Source organism: Alligator mississippiensis, chromosome 3 (genome assembly GCF_030867095.1).
Source record: "Alligator mississippiensis isolate rAllMis1 chromosome 3, rAllMis1, whole genome shotgun sequence".
Lineage (NCBI taxonomy): Eukaryota > Metazoa > Chordata > Crocodylia > Alligatoridae > Alligator > Alligator mississippiensis.
In genome coordinates this window covers 24,472,686-24,482,378 of record NC_081826.1, presented here as the reverse complement: position 1 = coordinate 24,482,378, position 9,693 = coordinate 24,472,686, and positions in this window count along the sequence as shown.

Sequence of the window (9,693 nt, the reverse complement as noted above, 5' to 3'; positions counted from 1 at the left end):
AGCCTTCCTTCAGCAGAAGGTGCTTCCTCACCTCAGACAACTGGTGCTTGCCCTGAAAAATGAGGGTTATAATAGAATCATGAAATAATATAAAAGCAGGGCTGGAAGGGGCATCCAGAGGTCATCTAGTCCAACCACTTGCATGAAGCAGGATCACCCCTATCCAAACAGCCCTTTACAAATCCATTGTCTAACCAGGGGTGCTCAGCACCCAGCCTGCAGGCCAGAACTGCCCATGGAGCCATGTCATCCACCATGTAGGGGATCCCCCACGGGTCTGAACATTTGGCAATCAGGGAGCAGGACAATGTTAATTGCCACTTCCCTGGTGGAGGGAGGAGAAGGTAGGGAGTTGCTCCACAGCCACTGCAACAGCTGCCAGAAGGGGTCAGCCATGACCTGGCCAGGGTAGGGTATGGAGAAGGCAGACTGCCTGTGGTTCCTGCCCCCATTGTGGAAACAGCTTACCATGGAGGAAACCTGGGCAACTTAACATGGTCCCTGGGCACCTGTGCATACAGGACCCCCAAACTGAGGTTGGTCAGCACATAGCCCCTCTGTACAGTGCCTGTTATCTCTGAAATGTTGCAAGCTCTCACAAGGAGCCTCTCTGTCCTTGCTCTGCAGAACCAGCTGCTGGACATGGGAGAGACCCACCTGCCGCTAGCAGAGATGGGACCCCAAGGATGTCACCATCTTCTGGAGGCTCTGCATATGCCATCTCCATCTGTGCCGGAGCCAGGATTGGATGGCTTTCTTCAACCACTTGGTCACCCTCTCCGATGGTGTGTCCACTTCTCCCCACAGTTTTGTATCATCCGCAAACTTGGACAGAGTACACTTCACTCCCTCGTCCAAGTCACCGACGAAGACATTGAAGAATATCAGTCTAAGGACCGAGCCCTGTGGGACCCCACTGCCCACGCCCTTCCAGGTCGACACCGACCCATCCACCACCACTCTCTGGGTATGACCCTCTAGCCAATTTGCCACCCACCAGACTGTGTAATCATCCAAGTCACAGCCTCTTAATTTGTTCACCAGTATGATGTGGGATACCGTATCAAAGGCCTTCCTGAAGTCTAAGTAAATGATATCTACCCCTACTCCTGTGTCCAGGTGTTTTGTAACCTGGCCATAAAAAGAGATTAAATTAGTCAGGCACGATCTGCCTGCTACGAACCCATGCTGGTTTCCCCTCAGCATAATTTTTTCTGCTGGGCTTTCACATATATGAGCCTTAATAATCTTTTCAAAGACTTTGCCAAGGATGGAGGTGAGACTGACTGGCCTATAGTTGCCTGGATCCTTCTTCCTCCCCTTCTTGAAAATGGGGACCACACTGGCCCTTTTCCAGTCCTCCGGGACCTGGCCCGTGTGCCATGAGTGCTCAAATATTCTTGCCAGTGACTCTGCTATGACATCAGCCAGTGCCTTCAGTACCCTCGGATGGAGCTCATCCGGGCCTGCCGATTTAAATACATCCAGTCCTTCCAAGTGACTCTGCAACATCTCAGGGTCAATGCTTGGTAGTCTGGCACCTTGCTGTTGCCTCTCCACAATCCCTTTGTGAGACTTGTCTTGCCCCTTGTTCAGGAACACTGAGGCAAAGAACTCATTGAGAAGTTCAGCCTTGTCCCTCCTGTCTGTCACCAATTGCTTTTGCCCATTCAGTAGTGGTCCGAAACTGCCCTGGGCCTTCCTCTTACTCCCTATATATCTGAAAAACAATTTTTTGTTATCCTGAACTTGGGATGCCATCCTCAGCTCCATGGGAGCTTTGGCCTTTCTAACTGCCTCCCTACAACTACGAACTGAGGAGGTATATTCCTCTTTAGTAATCTCTCCCTGTTTCCACTACTTATATGCCCCACTTTGGGCCCTTAGGCTGCTCTGGATTTCTCTGGTCAGCCAAGGAAGCCTCTTGGCCCCTTTCCTCATTTTCCCCTGCATCGGGATTGTCTCCCTCTGTGCCCGAAAGATTGCTTCCTTAAGGCACAGCCACCCTTCCTGGGCTCCCATCTCGCCAAATCTCTTACTCTGCAGTGCGTCCTTGACTAAACACCTGAGCTCGCTGAAGTCAGACTTCCTAAAGTCTAGCACTTCCACCCTACTAGTTACATCTTCATCAGCGACTTGGACAAGGGGAAAAGCACCTTGTTCAAATTCGCAGATGACACTAAGATGTGGGCAGAGGTGGGCATGATAGAAGGGAGAGACAGCTACAACTAGATCTGGACAGGTTACAGTGGTTGGTGGATGGGAATAGGATGGGATTCAATACTGACAAGTGCAAGGTACTGCACCTGGGGAGGAAGAACCAGCAGCATTCCTATAGGCTGGGAAACTCCCTTCTTGTCAGCACAGAGGCAGAAAAGGATCTTGGAGTTATTATTGATTCCAAGATGAACATGGGCTGCCAATGTGAGGACACAGTCAGTAAGGCTAACCACACCTTGTCATGTATCCACAGATGCATCACAAGCAGGTCCAAGGAGGTGATCCTCCTCCTCTATGCGACATTGGTCAGGGCTGGAGTACTGCATCCAGTTCTGGGCACTGCACTTCAGGAGTGATGTGGACAGCATTGAGAGGGTCCAAAGGAGGGCCACTCACATGGTCAGGGGGCAGCAGGGCAGGCCCTACAAAGAGAGGCTACGGGGCCTGAACCTCTTCAGCCTCCACAAGCGAAGGCTGAGAGGGGACCTGGTGGCTGAAACTCACCGGGGGGGACCAGCAGGGAACGGGAGAGTCCCTGTTTCCCCGAGCACTACCAGGAGTAATTAGGAATAACAGCCACAAGTTGATTTAGAGTAGGTTCAGGCTAGACATCAGGAGGCATTACTTCACTGTCAGGGTGGCTAGGATCTGGAACCAACTTCCAAGGGAAGTGGCGCTCGCTCCTACCCTGGCGGTCTTCAAGAGGAGGCTAGGTAATCACCGAGCCAGGGTCATTTGACCCCAGCATTCTTTCCTGCCATGGCAGTGGGTTGGACTTGATGATCTGCTCAGGTCCCTTCCGACCCTACCATTTATGAAACTATGAAAGCTGGACATCAACCATGACAACAATAAAAACGGGGGGGGGGGGAGGTGCACGTAACCTTGACCACTTAACCCATATGATCACCTGTAAATGGAAAATCAACAGGTGGCCAATGACACTATTATTCAATATGCTGGATGTGGCTGCCATTGCCAGCCTCATCATTTGGCTAGGCCACAATGCAAACTGAAAGCAAAGATCACAATTAACAAGACAGCGCTTTTTTTTGCAGGAGCTTGGAGAACAGTTGATCAATGGACAAATAAAATGAAGAATGATGGATACATGTAATCTGTCTAAATTCATCAAGTCTGGTATGACTGTCCTAAATTACAAATTGCTACAACGCACCCGAGTAGAACCTTCTGCAAGCATGAGTGGACATTGTGCTCTTTGTCCAAGGACAGATGACCACAAAACCCAGAAATGATGCAAAGATTGTAAGCAATTTGCTTGTGTATACTACAGTACATAACTGCTGCTTTGTGAGGAATGCTATATTTAGTTAAAACAATTAGGAAGTGCTTTTGGAAGTACTATTAGTTTGAAAACAGTATGAACTGCAGACTTAGCAAATTGTTCATTCATGTTTTGAAACTCTAAAAAAAGTTTAAATTTTTTTAATAGTTCTAGTTAAATAATATTTTGGGTTCAAATCATCATAAATACTCTTTCAAAGAATCTGTATGTTTAATAAATAGTTTTTGGTACATTTATACTGTTGTCACTGGTTCCATTTTGTTCATGCAGGTGGGGTAACAAGTTACCACATGAGCCCAACAATGTCAAATTGTGGGGTAACAAATTACCCCATGAGAACAACAACAGTCACAGTTTCATGAGAATGGATGAGGGTTATGTGCATTTGCATAGTGTATATAGAGGTGATTGCATAATAGCTCAAAATAAAGACTTACTCTTGTATATTGTATGTGAGTGGTATGTGGGGGTGTGTGAGGGATCGTGTGGAGAGTGGGGGGTGTGGGGTGTGTGTGGGTGGATGTAGGGTTTGTGGGGGGTGCAGATCTGTGGGTGGGTGTGCATGTGTGGGGTGTGGGGGTGTGGGAAGTATGGAGGTATGTGGTGGGTTGTGAGGGAGGGTGTGGTGGTGTGGGGGAAGGTGTGGGGGGTGTACGTGTGTGTGTGGGTATGATGGGGTCTGGGGGATGTGTTGGCCCCCCCACACACACACATATACACCCCATGATGCACATCCCCTGACACTGGTAGCAGCAGCACTAGCAGGCAGCAGGCCCTCAGGATGCTCATGGCCCACAGCACACAGAGCCCCCTGGTAACATAGCTTCAGCCAGGAGTTGCACGTGGAGGCAGGGAACTGGGCCAGGCTGCCAGCTCCATTGCACGTGGCTCTCAGGTGAGTCTCGGGAGCTGTATATGAGCCACAGGGAGCCCCGCACAATGGGGCCAGGCCAGCCCTGCATTCCCACTGAGCTGGAGTGGGAGCTGCTGCTGCCCCACCCTGGCCCCACACTCCCTCCAGCCCTGGAGCTGTCATAGGCCCTGTGCTCCCATTGGCCCCAGCCCCATGCTCCAGGCTCTGCGTTCCCACCAGCCCCAGTGCCAACACCTTGCTCCCACCCAGCTGCAGCTTCCCCCCTGCCTACCACCACTTCCCTATCTCCTGCCCAGAGTGCTGCAGCAAGGACCAGAGGAGAAGCCCCTGGAGGACAGGGGAGCTAAGAAGTTCCCTGAGTGGCTGCAGAAGCAGCACCAGCAGCCCCACCTGGAAAACTGTATGCACTAGCTGGGTCCAGGGCTGGGGCCAAGACTGGGGCCCTCCCGTGGGCGAGGTTAGGAGTGCACATGCTGCCTCCACAGCTTGCCCCAGGTGGAGCACAGCAGGGGCAGCCAGTCTGAGCCAGATACAATTAATTAGTGAGCGCCTGCTGGGCCATATTCAGCCTGTGAGCCCCTGGCATAGGCTCATGCGACATCCTGGAAGGCTGTGCCAGCAGGCTTCAAACTGCTCAGAGCCAGAGAAGTGTGTGGCTGGAGAATGCAGCACAGGGCAGCCTTTCAGAGCATGGGGCAGGTGCCCAGGTAGCTGTGGCCAGCTGCAGCCGGTACCTGGACCTCCCACTGGCTGCAGCAGCAGGCCAGGAGCATCCCTGACCTAAACTGCTCCCCCTGGGTTCAATTTGCTCTCATCACTGGGTGCATGAGTAGACACTGTGTCCACATCAATTTACTTTGGTGCAAACTGCCCTGGAGTAAATTCAGTTACAACTGCACGTGTAGATGCGCCCTATATGCTCAAATGATCCTAGGAAGAAGCTCATGTCCAGCACTGTAGAGTAAAACGTCAGAGTGTTTACCAATCTGTTAAAAAAAAATCTGTTTAAAAAAGAGGGGAAAAATCCTTCTTTCCCCCAAATCTGGTGATTGACTTGATTCTGAGCTCATGTGTAAAATTGTCCTGCCATATAATTAAGTGCACATTTGCTTCACAGCAACACAAGCCCTGGCTGGGACCTCCTGAGAATGTCCTGCTCACCTCTGCCTAGAAAATACTTTCAAACTAGAAATAAGGAAGTGAAGATGCTCCAAGGCATCTCACTGTGGCTGATCTTGATGTCCAACATGTTTGAGACCTATCACTGGTGCCCCTGGAGCATCCTTCTGGTATAATTCCAGGTTTTAAGTCTGCGTGCTTGCAGAATGTTCTCTCCCTCTCCCTTCCACTTCTGCAGGTACAGCTTACTCTCTCCTTCCCTTTCTCCCTCCCCCTTCCTCTAAGGCAGGTACTGTTTATGGGAAGTAAGCTCTCTTTTTCCTCCCCCTCTCTCCCTGACATTGGCAGCCTGTCCCTCTTTTCCCTCCCTACCAGAAAGGAGTGGTGGCCCATGGTGCAGCCAGGAGGCAAGCACGCTGCCAGGGAGCTCCACCAATCTAAACTATTAAGCATGCACCCTTTGACAGACCTTTACTAGCTTCTCTATAAACCTGGTTAGAAAAAGAAACAAGAGAGATTTGATACTGTGTTGCAGTTGGCAATATATCCAGAGACAGTTGTTGAAATGATGCCATAAAAATCAGTACTGATATGAACCTCCTTAGCTGGTCACTTCCAAACGAACACTCCTGTTCAAAAAGAGAAGTAAGTGTGCCATATCATTATGTTTAACTCCTTATTTTATGAAAGGGATCCTGAATACCTACCTATATTTTTCTGTTTTCTGGTCCAAGTAGGAGAAAGTTATGAGGAGGTTCCTAGTCCCTCGTATGGGAGCAAAAACTCAGAAGGTACAATCCAACCAAGATTCAGAGAATCCCATCCCTCAGGGACAAAGGTAAGGGTGTTTGGACTTTCAGCTAGATTCTTGCATGTGGACACATGGTTAGGAAAGCATTGGCATTTGTACTCTAGCAAACTGGAACTGAATACTAATTGCATTGTTGCCCTGGCCTATATGCACAAACTAATGTCTTCCAGCAAGGCAAAACTGAGCTCAATCCTTCACACGGAGCACGCCATTTCTGTAAGAGCTAGTGCTATATCTGCCAAATGTTGACTAGACAAGAGATAGTGGGCTGTACTTTATTTTACTTATTATTAGTAATGGTAGTAGCCTGCCGGCCTGAAAATAGCTTCTGATTTTTATAAGCAACTTTTATAATCAATTTATGAAACAGGTTTTAATTAGAAAGCTGTATAAATATATGCGGAAAACAGGGAAGATAGAGTGTAGCAAACTATTTGTATACACATTTGATCATGATAGAACTGGGTCAGTGTAATCCTTATCTAGTTGTATAATCTATATAGAAAATGTAGCCATGAACTTAATACGTTTTATTTTGCTTTGTTAATGCACATATATTTGTTATGATCATTTGTAATTGTATTGTGCCTTAGCTAGGGGAATGTCTTAGAAAGAAAATTACTGTTTTCTCACAGTCAGAAAAAGCTATGTATTGTTTCCTTCCTCTTATTAATCTGTTTCCAAGGGGCAAAAATCCATGATGCAACAGCTTGCTTCTGATTGTCCCTGAATAATGCTTAGCTACTTTCTTCTCTCATTCTATTAAGAAATCTGTGTCACAGTTCAGACTTTTGATTTTCCTTAGAAATAAAAACATGATGAATTTCATACAACATACTGTATATAAGGTAATATTAGGATAGAAAACTACTTTAACTCTGTACTTTGTAATGCACTGGAGATATAAAAAGCTACTGGTGTGCAAATGACCTCCTCTGGGTTGTCAGGCAGTCATTTTCAGAATCTTTAAAAATGTCCTAGCTATAGGACCATTGATTGTAAAAACAGGAATTTTGATTTTTTTTACCTTTAAACTTAATTGTCTTTAAAAAGGAAAAAGGAAGCCAGCACTGATATTAGTTCCTTTTTCACCATTTGTTCATAAGTATATTTATTTGCCCTCAAATAGTCAACTATGTTTTCAATGTACAATAGCTAACTCCGGCTCTATGCTAGAAAGTTACACCAATTTAATTAGAAAAGGATAGATAAATCAATATAAGCTCCCTGAAGCAGACATACTTGTATCAGTATGAAGGCACTTTATAGCTATCCTTGTATGGAAAAAAGGCTAGACTGGTATACATGCATCCACAGAAGGATTTGATCTAGTATATCTATATTGGTAAAGGAAAGTCATATGCCTAACTAACCAAAACTATGTATAGATCGTGTCTCAGAAGGACTTTACAAAATTGGTAGGCTTAAGGACCTAATCTTACTCATTTTATTCATGGAATATTGTTACTTATATTATTAAAATGAGCAGGATTTGGGCTTGATTTTCAAACTAATAAGATAAATGAAAAACAGTGGCCTCAGTTCCTGTACTCATATGGATACACAAGATTCTCAGTCTTTATTTAAAAAAAAGTTTCCAGGCTGCATGATTGCAGGGGGGGGAGCATGAAAATATGATCCCAGATTACTATAACTGTTCAAAACCAGAAGGCCAAATGTATATTATGATTTTTAAGACAATATTATGGTTGTGAGAGTATGCTCCGTATGTTTTGAATGTTTGGGAGTGGCAAACCAAGCTTAGAACAAGCTGCAGAGGGGGTTATGGATTCTCTGTCACATTAAGTTTTGAAGAAAAGGCTAGATAGGTATCTGTTTAGGAACAGTGAATTCTCGCATGTGTCCTGGGAGTGGACTAAATGACACTTTAGTTTCCTTTCAGACTTATAATTTTATGATTGTGAGTGGCCTTTTGAAACATGCACATTTTTTTTATTTTAAAACTTGAGAGAGACTTTCTGTCTTCTTGATTTCCCATTCCTTTGTAGCAGAATTGCTGTTTTGTTTTCAATACGGAGGAGGAGACAAATCTATACAAAATGATTCTGGTGTACTGGAGTATAGACTCCATCCATAACGCAAGTTTTTCACTTGGCTTGCTCAGGGCATGTCATCATGGATCATGATCTCCAAAAACACCTTCAGCACTCATCCAGTTTTCTTCATGTATCATCTTTACTCCCCATGGGGAACCAACATCTGAATGCCTGGCTTTGTTACCTTGGCTTTTAATACAAAGCCCTTCCCAAGATGCTTGGCACCTTTTGGAAGTCCCTTTCCACCGTTGCCACGCCCCAGCCTCATAAAGCTGCATTCAGGCTATGTTCTGTTGCCACCTCTCGCTATAAAAGGTATTGCGTCTTTAGCCCTAGAAGCTGAAAACAGGAGAATACATTATCATTGCAGCTTTTACATGAAAAGAAAAATGCAATCTTTACAGCTTCAGAAAGTGAAGCACTCTCTGAAGCCTCAAAAAATAAGGCAGCAAGTGAAAAAAGCCCCACATTCACTAATTTATGAGCTATCTCACCATTTTTTAAACCAACTCCATCAATGGTTAGGCCCTAATTGGTGCTTCTTTAACAAGTGGGATTGGCAATTCTCACCAGGGTGGCAACTCTTGAGTTTTTATTGGCAGCGTGGCCATGTCTGGAGTTGTTCTCAGAGACCCCTTCTGGAGCCAGGCGCCAAGGGGAGACTCTGCAATTCCCAGTAGAAATCTGACTTGGGTTCCTCTCCCTCAGCCCTAGGCAGGGCAGCTTGGACATGTGACCCAAGTAGGACATGAAGGGCAGAAGACAAATGAAGCGAGCCTCAAAGGTAGCATTAAAAACCCAACAAATAACCCTCCCTCCCGCCCAAAAAAGTTTTTAAGCCAATTTCATGAGTTCTTGGGGACCCGAATCATGCACTTTTCTAATTATTCGGGTTTCTGAGCAGTGACCTTCCCTGCCCATGGCACAGGGGCCTGCTTGGGCCCCGACTGCCAACGACCTGGGGCATGCGGCACCCCCCGGGGGCAGACGTAGGGTGGCTTTGCTGGGGGACGAGAGCTCCCGGGCTTGTGGCTCAACAGGCAAGGCTCTTTGGGTGAATCCAAGTCTTTCATTAGACAGACTCTCATCGCTGGAAAAATTCTTCTTCGGAAGTTGTGTATTTTCTAGAGTTGGGAGAGACCTGAACAGATCAAGTCCTACCCCCTGCCGAGGGTTTCGGGCACAAACACCCGCGGGTCTCAAGGGGGTGACTGAAGCCACGGCCCCTGCCAGCATCTCCCCCAGGGCTGAAAGGGAGGGGGGGGAAACGAAGACAGGGGGCGGGGTTCACCCCTGCCCCTCCCCC